Source organism: Hirundo rustica, chromosome Z, assembly GCF_015227805.2.
Source record: "Hirundo rustica isolate bHirRus1 chromosome Z, bHirRus1.pri.v3, whole genome shotgun sequence".
Classification (NCBI taxonomy): domain Eukaryota; kingdom Metazoa; phylum Chordata; class Aves; order Passeriformes; family Hirundinidae; genus Hirundo; species Hirundo rustica.
Genome location: NC_053488.1, coordinates 9,775,664 through 9,791,619, shown reverse-complemented (window position 1 = coordinate 9,791,619; position 15,956 = coordinate 9,775,664).

Sequence of the window (15,956 nt, the reverse complement as noted above, 5' to 3'; positions counted from 1 at the left end):
ATATAGTTGTGTAGTTCTTTGAAATGGTATGATGTAGGACATGTTGAGCATGAGAAAACTAAGGCCATATGGTGTGGAGTTTGTATGCCTCTTAATATGTCTTCTTGTACCCAGTCCTGCCTTTCCTAGTATGGCAAAATATGCTGGCTTCCAGGTGGTAACTAACAAGATAGCTATAACTATCTTAGCATGAAGAAAAGGGCTCTAGGATACTTTCCTTCACACTTCCTCATGGCACTCACACTGCTCAGACCTATGAGGGCTCCGGAGAGCATAGTATGAGAAATCCTTCACAGATTATTCATCAGCGCCCAGCTCACATTCTGTGGTAATATCTTACTTGGAAAGAATCCTTGAATTCTATAATATTATTAATGAGGAAATGTTGGCTGTCAAACATAGCCAAAAACACTTGCAAGAGCTAATGGGTGCTGGGTCTATATAGCTGTTAGTCTACAGATACATTGCAATTCACAGTGCTCTGCCTTGGAAAGAAGCCTTACAGGACTCATGGAAAGGTAACACCTCTCATCAAATTTGAGGAGTCTGACATTTCTGAAGTTGGTTCTTTCCTCTTTCAGCTTTATTTCACTTTTCTTGATTTCTTTGGCTTCAAAAATTTTGTATTTCTTCTATACACACTGTATTGACACCATTCAGATTTTTTAAAAAGAAACACTCTCTACATGAGAGAAAATTCCTGCCCTTAGTAGCAAGTTCACCTCAAAATTTAGAAAGTAAATAAAAAATTTAAATGCAAAATAGCAATTCAGGGAGGTCACGAAAAATCCAAGAATGACTTTTCAGAAGATTATTAGTTTGTTTTCATTTGTGCTGGGAATCTAGAATTCATATAAAAAAGAAGACACATCTTGTGTTGTGACAGATTCTATCCTCACTCATGTTAAAAAATTACTTTTTTTTGTTCTTTAATCTCTATGAAAAGTAACTGTGGAATGACATGGTGATCTTACCATGCATGGGAGGTCTGTTGGAGAAATTCCAATAGGAGCAGGAGTTCTAGAGACCAGAACAAAAGAAGCAGACAACAAGTCAATGTGCCTCCCTCCCTCACTGGCCCCATCACACAGTCCCATGTAAAATGTGCAGGACAGCTGGCTTGTGGCTACAAAAAGTGCTAAATTTGAAAGTGACATCTGGAATATCAGATGCAAAGGTGAAATGGAAAACAGAAATGGTTACAAAATATATCACTTCTGTTTTCTTGGAAAGCAAGACATTTGCAGCAAACACATTTTTCAGATTTTAGTTGCACATTCTGATCAGGTGTGTCTTAAAGAGGAAATTAATTAGTCAGTGGTTAGAAAATACCCAAACAGAACCAGTGAAGTACATCTGCATACTGATGAGACAGTACCTTAAATCTTTGTAGTCAGAGGCAGGATTTAGGAAAATGGTGACAAGAATTTCCAGATGAAAGTCTGCCAGGCAGTTGGCCTGGGAAAAAAAGACTCCAGAGGGAATAATGTAATCTTGTATTTGACTGAGGAAGCACCTGATTCAAAATCCATGAGGAAACATCACTAGCGCAGCTTTGTGAAAGACAGAACAGCAGTGGTAATTATGTTCTATACCTCTGCTTAAGGAATGTTTGGAAAACTCGCAATCAGGAAAATATACTTCCAAATTATATTGCTCAGATCAAAATCAGGATGTAAGAAATCCTATAACAGTACTATCAGAAAATATCAGTTTGTGTTCTTAGAGGATTTTTCAGATTTTATCAAAAATATTGCTGCTTGTTCTACATTTGCCATGGATCAAAGACAGCTGAACTATTCTTCCTCATTAATGACACAACATGATCCTACAGGGATCCCGAAAAAAATGCATCATAACAACTCCTGGTCCTCAATAGCCTAAGTGCTAGGGAAATTTGAGAACAAATATTTAACATAGCAGGCAGTGTAATGGTTTCTGGTCAGCAAACACATTAATTCTTTAAAGAACATTAAGGAAATACTGATTTTTTTTTATTATTATTATTTTTTAAAACCAAATATTCTAGGGACTTAGTGATGAAAGCTTCAAATATAAGCAGGTAGCATTAGTTCTGCATGTTAATTTGGACTGGGGAAAAAAAAAAAAAAAAAAAAGACAGCAGCTAGAAATTAAATTATACTCACAAAATCAGGCCAAAATTGTCTTACAAAACTGAATCTGGATGAAGCCCAAGGGCTTCCATGAGCATTACTCTAAGTCTGTGCACAACTTGTGAGGAATAATATTGGTTCTGTAAACCCCTTCTTTGTACTGCTTAATTCTAAAAACAACATAGTACTCCAAACCCCACCCAAAAAAAAAAAAAAAAAAAAAAAAAAAAATCTAAGTCTAAGATCATACATTCAGTTAGCAGTGTTGTGTGCAACACTAAGTTTTGGGGTGAGAATTACTGTAACCAAGGAGCTGATCTGCCCCTGTACAGGCTCTTTTCACCTTTTGATTTTCAAAACACCATTCTGAGCTTTGCTCATGTGAATATAATGCAAAAAAAAAAAACAAGACTAGGCAAAACATAGGACACCGGAAACACATGGTAGAAAATTGGTGCCTTCTCTAGTAAATCACACCAACACATCTGTAACTATTTTGAGCATTTCCCAACAGCTGATCACTGTGACCAATAATCCTCTACATTATCCAATTCCTGGAGCTCTTTATCACCATTAGGCAGAATCACATGATGCAATTTGAAATGGTGGAGCTTGATTGCAAATCACTGTTTCATTTTAAATTTGGGGGGGTTGTCACTTCTCAGAGCACTACAGGAGACAAAAGGAATCATTTATATTACCAGCTTAAACATTTATGAAATTTAGATAAAAGTAACACAAGACTGACTAGATAGACACAAATGAGTCTAATAGCACTGTATATTTAATCCCAGATTTCATGCTGCCACAAGAACTAGTTCATTAAAAAGTATTTCTGTATCCTTGGTGTTCTTTTTATGACAACAGGGGTTTTTATTCAAGTGAGTGAGCACAGAGGGGAGCACTTGCAGAACTTCTTTTTTTGTTCTGATTACTTCGGTTATAAAAAAATATTTTGTCAAATTAATTCCTACTGAAAAGTTAATGCAAACCTAGTGGAAGTATTCACAGATTGGGACCATCTCATGCTCTGTATATAGGCAAAAGTCCAACTGGTTCATTACTTTAAAAATTTTTGCTTATGTTCAGCAAGTGGCCTGAATATATTGGGTTTGAAATACATTGAAAAACACAGAGACAATCTGGTTCTTCTCTTTCTATTTACTAACTGAATTTAAATGGAAGAGAAAGCATCGAGACATAGTTAATGCCCAACTGTGGATAACACAGAATAATGTCTTCATACCTGGTGAAACACATGGTAGTGCGGCAGCTAAGAACTCAGCCTTAATACTACTTCGTGTCAGTTCCTGATATGATTTTAATATTTATTTTGGTTATTTAACTATGGACCACATTTTGTGAAAGAGACAGAATAAACTAACCTATGCTTACAAAAGACTTCAAGAACTATAATAAAAGCGATTATATAAATTCTTTGTGTTCTTCTGGTTTGGTTTGATATGTTTGACTCATTATCTATTCAAAAGCTCTGTGTATCTGTATTGCAATGATTGGCAGAACATCACAAGGGATACGTGTAATAGGAAAAAGTCATCATCTTAAAAATAGTATCTTATCTTCTTTCCACTGAAGTATGGGGGAGTTTTGCCAGTAATTTAAGAGGAAATCTGTCCATTCACATACTATGCTTTGAAAATTGCACCCAGCAGAGAAGACAAGAATGATCTAAATACAGAAGGAAAGGCTCTTTAGAACAGTATTTGGTATTGTGGCATCATCAACACTGGAAACTTATTTTGTTCTTTCACTGCTAAAGAAATATAGTCCCTTAGACTTAACATTACAGTCATACTCATTTCTATGCGCACTAACATAATCTTATCAAATGTTTCTACCAGGAGCCCTCACAGAAATTTGTGCCATAGATTGCTTGAAATAGTTTGAATAAGCTATTATTTTCTAATATCTGAGCTATATTGTAGAACCAGTTCCCAGAATTCCATTCACTTTGCTTCAATAAAGCCAGGCTCACACTTTGTCCAGCGACTGAGTGGGACTCTGGATAGGTAAATTATGCCCCTGTATCTCAGAGAGTACTTCCGTACATTCAACTCCTATTTCTTTTTCCTGAAAATACATGCAGGTCATCTCCATTGGAAAGGAGAAGTAAGGCAGCTGAAAATGGATTTACTGAATGTAGCAAAAGCCTTCTGGGGACACCCCTTTTCTGTGTGGATAGCCATGACAAATCCTTGTGACAAAAGTCACCTGAAACATGTTCACCCCAAAGCAAAAACGGTGCAGAGTCTGAGTCAGCTTTCACTTCTAGTTTATCATCAGCTACAGTTACAGCCTCCGGAACTTTCCCATGTGAGCTGGACAGAAAGAGGTGCTATGATCAAAGGGGTACCCACGACTTGTGGACATTTCAATCTCAAAACCTTAACCAAAGTACCAAGGTGCTTTTTTAAAAGAATCAGAGATCATAAAATTATATGCTCCCACTCTTCTACTCTATAAAGAGCAGGAAGAACAAGGGCCCAGGAACAAGGGAAAGACTGACTTATCTTCATGAAGACAAAGTGCAAACCACTTGTCCTAAATCCACCAGTGTTTTAATGCCCTCAAGGTCTCTCTATTTATGTATTATTTTAGGTTTTGACCAGTAATCATATGATTCATCTTCTAAGAAAGCTGCAGAAAATAGAAAGTATTTAGCAGGTCATCTTGCAACCAAGACAGTAAAACCAGTAAAGGAAACTTAATTTTGCCAGCAATCAAAAGGACATGAGTGTTACAGAGAAAAGTCTGTATTGTGTTAAGGTGTTCAGAACATTGATTTAGTCTGGGTTTGTAATTGTATCAACACGGGATTTGGGTTTCTAACCTCCTTACTGATAAAGAACATCAGAGGTGAAACACATCAAGATGTCACTTCTCTCACAGATGCCTTTGAAGTAATTTATCTGAATTGTCTAAATGCAGTTAATTCTCCTTTTTTTTTTCTATGCAGAGCACTTGGTTTGCAACCACTGAGAGCTAGGGTGCAGCAATGACACCACACCTGGGAGCAAAGCCAGTTCAGGCACCAGGGAGATGATTAGCTGAGGCAAATAGAGACATTCAGCCAGCCCAAAAACTTGTGAACCTGCACTTGCCTGAGTGATTCTGCATAGACGTTTTCAGCTCTTGGTCACGCTCCCTTGTTCTCAGGGCTCTTGTGGCGTCTAACAACATTGTGAGTACCCCTGGTGCACTCCTGATCTCAATTGTCTTGCTAGAAGCACAGAACCACTTAACTTGAGCTGGCTTTGCAAACACAACTCACAGTCAACACAGAAATCCCAGTTCCCAAATAAATAAGCCCTGCTGGATATTAGTAGCCTCTCTGGGCATCTGTGTCACAGTGGCTGCCATAGGAAGGAACAGATCCAAAGAGAGCCTATAATTTCCTGATTTTCATATTTTCCAAAGCATTTTGGCCCCACATTTTCCATGGAGCTGAGGTCTGAACTCAACAAATTAATTCATCATAACAACATATTCAAATTTATTTTGAAAAGCTCAGTGGTTGAAGCACATAAATTGGAATTTAACAATCCAGCTGCCCAGACTGGTATCATCTAGGCCCAGTGCCAAGGGAACTGAAGAGGCAGCTTAAACCAACTGGATTAAAAGTAATCCTCAGCTTTTTCCTTTGTCTTTTCATACAGGATAAAAAATAGAATTAGAATGCAAATTACAACATTCAAAAATAAAAAGAAAAATAGTCTAAATTTCCCATTGTATCTCATAATTTTGTGATCTCCAGTTTGAATTCTCAAACTGAAATATGATAATTTATCTTTTAATGGTATTTCACCTGTTATCTAATTGAAAGCATGGATTACAAATGAGCAGACTATTCTCTGTTTTTGATTTAAATGATGAGACTGAAAATTTCTGTCCATTTCAATGGTGATCCAGTAGATGGAAGTAAATGCAATCATAGATTCAATCTTTCAAGAGCAAACATAGCCATATACTTCTATGTAAAAACCTTTTTGGTTCACAACAATGGTAGTCTTAGCTCAAGAAAAATAATGCCACCTGACCATGTGTGAGGGACTGGAATGGCTGATGACTCAAACAATCGACTGCTTGACCTGTAAGAGAAGAGGATGATGAGAAGTAAATCATACGAGGTGGGATAGTGCTTTTTTACAATGCCAATACCAATGCCCTCTCTTTATGAAATGGCTCAGGTGTGAAAACTCTCCTCCAGTAATGTATGGAGATATTCACACATGGCCTCAACGTGTTCACCCCTTCTGATGGTCCATAGCTGACTAACCTGCCCCGACCGCAGCATCTTGAAAGGTGTCCTCACATACTCCAGAAGTGTCCAGGATCTACAGCATTACATCATTCATGTTCAAATTCCCCACTGAAGGAGAGATACCTGGGCCTTCCCACCTGAACCTGAGCATCTATAACCCGTGAAACACTGGTGCTTATTGGTTTCCCCCATCACTGATGGATCTAGACAGTGACTACCACTTCAACCAACAGACACTGGAATTGCAACGATGAAAGAGGAAATCTTGTGACATGATCCAATGGGTGGTGACTATATACCTTTCTACTCTTATTCCTTCTCTTTCTTTTCCCTATTTCTCTCTCTCTCTCTCTCTACATCACATTTACTGTAAATAATAATCTGTACTATTGACCTCAGCATATGGTTTCATTTGCACCTTAATTCAGGCAGAGGCATCTCTCTAGTAATTTCAATAATTGAATATTAACACCATGATTTGGAAGCAAGGGGAGGTAGGCCAAACCATGCCACCTCCTGTAAACTGGTGTTTTCAGTAAAAAGAGATACTTTCAAAATTTTTTTGTTAATCAGGGTATTGGGGAAAAAAAGTCTTCAGTTAAACCATGACAACTTCAGTTCTGGTTATTTTCTTTCAGCTTACATAGTACAATAAGAGATTTCTTTTTTTTTTCTTCTTGTTTTGTTTTGTTTTGTTTTGGGATGACAGTTTTTTATGTACATACTTTAAGGCACAGCATCACCATGGAGAAGCATTATGTAGCATGTGGGAAAATATGCAAACTAGATTACATCTTTTTTTTCTGTCCCTGAATAATTGGTATGTTGATGCACAAACTTTAGAGACATCATGTGCCTTTGATGGCAAAGGAAATAATAGGCTTGGTGCAACTGGCCACTACTAACCATTACCAAAATTTTACTTTCACCTCTTCTTTCTGTGAAAGACGAATTAAAGACTCAGATAATACTTTTTTGAACCACATGGCCAGCTTTTAGTTGGGAAAAGAAATAAATTATGTTTTGGCTTAAAGATGCTGGTTTGGAACTGCTCTAATCAGTACTCTAGCCAGAGATCTCTGAATGAAGGCCCTGCAATAAGAAAATACAGGTAGGTCTGCCATATCAACACAATAGGGAAATAGGTGTCCAGTATTCAGCTCAACCCTTGATTTCTCTAGGAAATCAAGGCAAAAAACACCTAGAGTACAAATTTAAAGAAGCTAAATTGTGCAGCTTGTTGGTAGCCACAGTAAAAATTCAGAAAATCATTTACCCTCACAGACTGAAAAAAAGTCAAGCTCTCGGCAATCATCTTAGTGTTATGGTTACATCATAAAAGAGTGTCCATCAGACCAATGGTGCATACATACTGGTCTTATACAAATAGAAGTAAAATATATTGAATTTACCAAGATGCATATGGTCACTAGAAATGTAGTTTTGAAAATTTTCTCTCCTAATTTAAGTTCAGGTGTCAAATAGTATAAGCCAACTCAGACCCAAAGAAAGGCCAACATTCATAGTTATAAAAAATACTGTAGACTCCCAACATGTCTAATGCTACATGGAAGATAAAGAACTCATCCTTCAGACATCTTACTTACCAGTGACTGGATTCGGTGGTTAAAGTAGATATCTTTGGTCTAACATAACATGTATACTATGGCCACAAGTTTCTCACTCCTCACATAGTGGCATTCATAAAAATTGTAAGTGAATCAAACAGAACTGGATTAACATATGAAATGAAATCATAGCTCTCCAGAGCATGGACCAAATATGGAATTCATTAATTGTTCTCAAATTATGAAACAAGTGGTTTCTTGGCATTCTGTGAAGCATTTGACAACTGTCCAGTGGCAATTAAATACAAACAGTAGCTGAATGTCTGGTGCAGTAGATATGGATTTAATGCTGAGTGACCTAACTCAAACCTCTTGATGTTTCTACATCATTCTAGAAAACAAAGGGTAATTACTATTCTGTTCTTACGCATGGTTGCATCTTCTGGACATATGCAGAACTGCTTCAACTAAGCAACTGTGTACCTTTCACCTGTGTAAATCTTGGTGTTCACAAAATAGGTGGAAACTCACCTGCAGCTCAAGAGGCAGCCCGCTAAATCAAGTTACAGCACTTGCGCACATAATGACAACAGAGAGCTCAATAATAAAGAACAGTAATAAAGCACACCCATTTAAAGGCAATGAGAGATCCCAGCCAGCCTTTTAAGCAACATGCTCGCAGATTACTCCAGAGGCTTGTGTTTTGGGGTCTACCAAGGTCAATACAAGCAAAAGGAGGATTTTCATAAGACGTAAAATTTTCTGCCTCAAGGAAAATAGGTTGCCATCCTATACAGTGTAGCACTTATCTATATCCACAGTAACACAGTATGAACTGGTTTTCTATATCCACAGTAACACAGTATGAGCTGGTTGATTCTACGAGCATAGAAATGAAAGCGGTGAATTTTGCTCTACAAAAGAAACTGGATATAGGCCAAACAGCAGTACAAACACCAAGTACCTGGAATGCGTGATAAATGAAACATCTTGCTGGCTCTGCAGGACATCTTGAAACCCTAGTGTTATGGAATGGTCTTCTATCATACACCAGAGTAAACCAGAAATTGGAGCCTTTTAATAGTTCCCCAGACAGAAGAGCTTGATACTTTACGCTGTTTCATTAATGCCTTCCTCTCCATGCCAAGAAGCATGCTAAGAGTCCCTGACCCTGACTTACGTGACTTTTGTACCTTTTTTACTGTTAACCCCATGAGGAATTAATCATGAATGGCACTGAACCTTCGATAGTACAAGAAAGACATTGGGGTGCTGGAGAGCATCCAGAAAAGAGCAAAGGAGGTGGTGAAGGGTCTAGAGAGTGAATCATGGGGAGCAGCTGAGGGAGCTGGGACTGCCTGGACTGGAGAAAGGGGAGACCTTATCATTCTCTACAACTACTGAAAGAAGGTTGCAGAATTCAGGTGAGGTTGGTTTCTTTTCCCAGGTAACAAGTAGTAAGACAAGAGGAAATAGCCTCCAGTTGTGCCAGGGGAGGTTTAGATTAAATATTAGGAAAAATTTCTTCACTCAAAAAATTGTCAAGCATTGTAACAGGCTGCCCAGGGAAGTGCTACCGTCAACATCCCTGGAGTTATTTAAAAGATATGTAGACATGGCAGCCAGGGACACGATTAAGTAGTGGAATTGGCAGTATTAGGTTTAGAGCATTACTCAAGGATCTTAAGGGTTTTTTCCAACCCAAACGATTCTATGATTCAGTTATTTTTAACTTCTAATTTTTTTCTCTTACACAGTTAAAAACTGCACATTTTGCCCATGAGACATGGAAAACACCCTGTGTTTTGTCACTCTATTTATTCTTGTATACATTTGTTGTGTAATCCCTTTTATTTAGTGTGTATCTCTGTATGGTCCCTAAAGCATGTTCATAAATGATTCTTGATAAATTACAAAGTGACTCTTTACTGGAAATTGTTGCAGGACAGTTACCTTTTAACACAGCTTAGCCTTCTCTGGTATATTTTCATCCCACTGAATCACATAAAGAAAAAGGGATTTGCATTCATTTATAAATTCAGTTTAAGAAACAGTAGATTTAAGAATGATCATCATAAAGCCTTTTTAGAAAGGGCCCTATCAGCAATATTTTTGCATAGAGTAGTGGACTGTGCAGCGTTTATAAATCAGTGAATGCCAAGGGAATTGTCAAGGACTTTACTGTCTTCTCCTGAGGAGACATAACTAATGTTTCTATTATCTGTTTTGAGTAACACAGGCAGTGGAAGCATATATCCTGGGAAGAGTATATGGATGCTACCTGTCTCTGTAGGAATGGGGTCAGTGTCTTGGTTTGAAAGACAGGTATCTGCTAGGGAGGGGTGGGGCCTCTCTAGGAATGGGGAAATCCAATCCCTTCCCTCCAAGCTATTATAATTTAGAAAATTAAAGAGGCTTTTCAGGCAGAGCTATGGGGAAAGGAATAACAGTTCTTTACTAGTAAGTATAACAAGGCAAAAACAACAACAACAACAACTGCAGCATTAATAATAAACAGAACCAGAACCTTGAGGGGCTTTGTTTCACAAGGCCCAGGGCAGTCTGATCCCTTGGGACTCCAAGAGCACCAAGCTAGAACAGAGGAAAACTCTGGGGCTGGTGGCTGGGACAGCAGGATGTCCCCAGCAGGCAGGAGGGTGTCCTGGCAAAGTGAGCAGTGCTGAAGAAGCCACAATGGCTGGACTGGGCTGGCCCAGCTCCAGCAGGGCAGGCGAAGGGAGCTCTGAATTCCTGGGCACCCGAGCAGATGATGGTAGAATTCCCAGGACAGGACTTTCTGTTGACAGTGGACTCCACCTGCAGCAAGCAGACCGTCCTCTCTGATGCCGAAGGCAGGAAGAACCCTCAGCTCCCCTAGCCCTGTTCTTTTCCCTCCCCCAAAACTTCATGTGATCTTCCCCCTACCAGTCTTTTGTACGGTTCAAACACCATCTAAGCACCAGCACTTTATCTCTTAGCAACTTAGGGGGGAAAATTCTTTAAGGCAAAAAGGAATATACCTAACCCCCAACAGTCAGGTAGTCCAAGGTATGGCTGCAGATGAAGCTGGCAAGGGACAGAAAGAATAAGAAGGACTTCTACAGGTGTGTCATCCAGAAAAGGAATGTTAAAAACAATGAATTCCCCCTCATGAGCATAACTGGAAAACCAATAAGAGTGGAGGAGCAAGCTGAGGTACTCAACAACCTTTTGTCTTAATCTTCTCTTGCAGCAGCTTTCCATGCCTCTCAACTGGATAGACCACAAGAGAAGGAATAAGGAAGCAAAGTCCCTCCCACTGTAAGAAATATTTAGGTTTGTGACCCCCTGAGGTAAGCCTATGGAAACTGGCAAGATTCATCCCCCAGTCCCGAGGGACTTGGCTGATGTAGTTGCCAAGCCACTCTGGATGATATTTGAAAAGACACGACAGCCAGAAGTCCCTGATGTTTAGAAAAGCAGAAACATAGAACTGCTTTTTAAAACTATGAAAGGATGACCTTGGAAATTACTAACCCATCAGCCTCAGCTCCGCGCCTGGGAAGATGATGGAAGAGATCCTCCTAGAAGTTGTGCTAAGGTACATGGAGAACAAGGATGTGGTTTGAGACAGCCAACACAGCTTCACCAAGGGCAAGCCCTGCCTGACCAATCTAGTGGTCTTCTGCAGTGCTGCAACTCCATGCGTGGACAAAGGAAGACTGATTGAAAACTAGGTATAAGGAAGAGAGTTTATATGACGAGTGTGATGAAACACTGGAACATATTGCCCAGAAAGGTGATAAATGCACAACCCTGAAAACACTCAAGGTGAGGACAGGACTGAGAAACCTGATGTAGCTGAAGATGGCCCTCTACATGTCAGGAAGGTTGAGCTAGATGACCTTTAAAGGTCCCTTCCAACCCAACACTGTTCTATGATTGTACAGTCCTGACTCTATGATTCTATCACCAATGTGGAAAAATATCATAGAAGAGGTGACAGAGCATGTGACTGACTGTGCCTAATTACATTTACCCTCATATGCAAAATGATTAACATATGTTGGATGCTCCAGAGATTATCACCAATCAGCCTTCATAATGAGAAATATGAGGATAACAAGAGCAATTAAAATTCAGGTTTCAAAAGTAAAAATATGAAAACTCTAGAAAAATCTCTCTTAAGATTATATCACCTTATTTCCATAGGTTCAAAGCCATTAAGACATTTCAACTTCTTAAGTACATGTGAATATTTATTGTCTAAAACAAAAGGAACAACCTTGACTCATTCCCCCGTACTGTCTATGTTGTTTATGAATGTGCTTTCAAAGAATGAAGATGGGGGACAGTGATTTAATTGCATAGATGAATAATGCCAGGTTGAATGTTTTGTATTTTATGATAGTTTTGAATTATATGATATGCCATTACCATATTTTGTTCACACTTTACCATGCAAATCAACAAATAGGGTAAGGTTTTGTGTAGCTATTTCTAACAGTGGATCAAACTGTTACATTTGTTAGAGTGGTGTAAATCCGGGTGACCTGCACTGAATTCAGCTGTATTTCAGAATGACACCTACTTAATTAAAATAAAATTGTTACTGCACAAAGGAATTTTTTGACAGATTTTCCAGCAAGACAAAATCTATAGTAAAAGAAGCAGGGTTCATATAAAGCAAACTGAACATGGTCTGTAGATGAGATGGCTTTACTTAGAGAGCAGGGGTGCAAAATTGATTTGTGGGCTGAATTTTCCATCACAGCTCTTGTGGATACATGGCGATTCTTCCCCAAAAGGCAGCCCTGATAACCTCATGCCAAGAAAAAGGGCATCTCGATGACAGGAGGCCATATAAGCACTCTCCCATGGTAGCACAGCAGGCAAAAGGGATTGCCAAAATAAGAGAGAATGTCTGCCCCAGTTCCCTATAAAATACACATGGTCAGCCACTTGAGGATTATATCTACCTTCAGGCTGCCCTAAGTAAGTGTAAATAGACTTTCTGTGAATAGAACTGTAGCAGGGCTAGGCAAATGAAATGGGTCTATTTGCATAGTATGAAATTGTTTCCTGCTCCTTTAAAAGATTAATCTCTCCAAGGATCTCCTATACCTTTTTTTTTTTTTTCCCCCCCCCCCCCCCCCCCCCCGATTTCTAGAAAGAACACAATGGAAACAATTTCTTGCTTTCTTGCTCGCTTTCTTCTTTATTTTTTTTTTTTCTTTTGATTTCCCAGAAATGTGCCCACTGCTGTTTAGCACAGCCTGAAGAAATGGGGAATATGTCCCATGGACATAATTACGGAAGGCGTAGCAGTTAAAGGTTTTATTGTTAGTCATATAATAACAGAGGGCAAAATGAGGAATGTTGTTCTGACATGAAAATATATTTTCTCTGAACAATGTTGTAGGGGTCTAGCTGAAATTTTAAGATCCGCTTCTTGTTTTAATGTGCAAAGCATTCAGAAATTATTTTCTCCTTTTGCTGACAGTCAATGACCAAATCACTTTTCCGTCCTTCTTGGTACTGGTGTCATTCATGCTTTTCAAACTCTTCTGCCTTCAATATCAATACTAATGAACTGGATTGGAGTATAATAAATGGATCCACCAGGGACTAAATAGCGAGAAGGTGACATTTTCAGAGAGAAAACACATTTTTGAGAGTGCAGATTTCTTTTAGTCAGGTAGCCCCCACTTCTAAGCTCTTTGCTTTCTGTAACATACACACATGCAGATCACAGCAGTTCCTCTTAGCTCCGTAATGTCTCTGGAGACATGCAAGGGAAATCCAGAACTACCAGTGACTCACTGCTAAATTGGAACTACCAGGTAAGGGGGAATTTTTAGAGGACTGGAGCTGGGACATCCATCACTTTCTGTGATTCACTTGTTCCCTGAAGCAGCAGGTCACTGCGCCTAAACATGGTATAAACTGCTTTAAGGTATTAGGTAACATAAACCTACTAATGCCATAGAAAATGTATTTGGTCCAACATTTTCTCCTTATGCTTAACTTTCAGTATTTCCAGTCATTCAGAATAAACACGTGTATAGATGTTCTTCTTTCTTTACTTTAAATAGAATTGTCTGAGAAATCCATGCAGGTGAAACCCTGAAACACATAGTTCATGCTTAATAGATCTATTAATTGTGATTGGCAAATGTGACAGGGTTTTAATCTTCCTGATACTCATCTAAGATTTTTATGGCACTCCATTTTTGGTTAATGCAATCAGGAGCCTTTAAACAGTTAGTTAGCAAAAGCATTTTATGATGTTTGAACTAATAATTCAGTACTGAAGAAAGAGTTGAAGAGAGACAAGGCAATTTGAAGAACGATTAAAATGTCTATTGTATACCTGCATATTATACTTGTGGATAAACAAATAATTATCCCTAGCAATAAGGCAATGTTTGACATTTACGGAAGATTTTCAATGAGATTGTGAAGCATCTTTTTTATCTCAATTAACTGGAGGCAATGTAACTTCTTGCATTAGCTACCATACATAATTCAGTGGTTAACATAGACTTCGTATTTTAATTAACTTGAAGAGGAAGTTTTTCAAAGCATAAAGGCCTGATCTGCCTTGCCTGAACACTGAATTCACACATCTACCCAATATTGTGAGAGGTCATGGTATTAGTTCAGCAGTTCCACATGCAGCCAGCTGTTTCATTTTTATCTGTGAACATGAATGCACTGCTGCGACAATGCCTTATGGGTGACCCTTTTTAACACACCAGAATTCGATTTGTGAACAGCCATTAGATAGATCTCTTTTTCTTTAATAAATGAAAATTTTACAATTACTAGAGAAAATATTTTGTTCTGACTTATGAAGGGCTTCTGTAAATTCAGTGCTCCCTTATCATTAATTTATGTAATCGTTTCAATATCTGGTCTTTGACTAATGCAACGGGTACTGCTTGTTCTGCCCTTGTAGATTTCTCTCTTGGTAGACGTGACACTGACGTGTTGTGGGAAGTGTGTTAGCTTCCCTTAGCATGGTTGTGGGAAGTCCAGCTTAATGCATGGATGCATGGAGGATGAGGGGCTCCACTGGCTGGGGAGTGCCCTCTGAGCCCCCCATCACTGTCACTGCAGGGAAAGCTGAGGAAGGGACTCAGGATGTGAAGATTTCTCAAGTTCAAAGGCCTCCACAGGCACTGGCTGAATCTCAGTCCTCCCTGGCCTCGGGGATATTAAAAGCCCAGACTTTTGAAGGAGAGGAGGGTTTTTCTTCACTGATGGAAGTGAACAGCAGAGGTTAGTGCACATATGCTTCAACATTTTCACTGAGAGGGAACCCAAACACATAGAAACTCCCATGCTGCTAGTGGCTGTAGAGCAGCTCGCATTGGTTAAAAGCGATACTCTACTATGTATCACTAGCATTAATCCACTAAATATATAGCTAATATATTCATAACATAATTCCACAGTGTTACAGAGGAATTTTATCTATCTTATATAGCATTTATGTAGCACATATCTGAAGACTCTAGTGACTGACGGCTGAGGTATCTTATGACTGATTTTTGAGTTGCTTGCAACGTATTAACACAAAGTCAGAGCCCCGTATCAGACCACTACAGGAGTTTAGGAAAGAAACCAAACCCAAAATATCTAAATGTGGATTTTTAAATAATACATGAGGATTTCTTTTTCAGCAAACTATAAACATATTTGCATACATTTTGCCAAAATTAGTTTCCTTCAAAGGAGAATAAAGATGTACACATAACATGTTGAGAGAGGAAGGGTGATCCAGTAATTACACCATCAGATAAATGGGAGAATTTTTTCTAAGTTCTGCCTCTTTCACATTTAATGAGTGACTCAAGCACAATGTTTGCTCCACATTCTCCTTCTGCAGAATGTTTAAGCTGGCTTTTCCCTTCTGAACACCAGTCCTACACAAAGTAATCTAGCAAGTACAAACCTGTCTTCATGCTCAATGTAGCTGCTTTGAATCTCATATTTACGACAGGGACT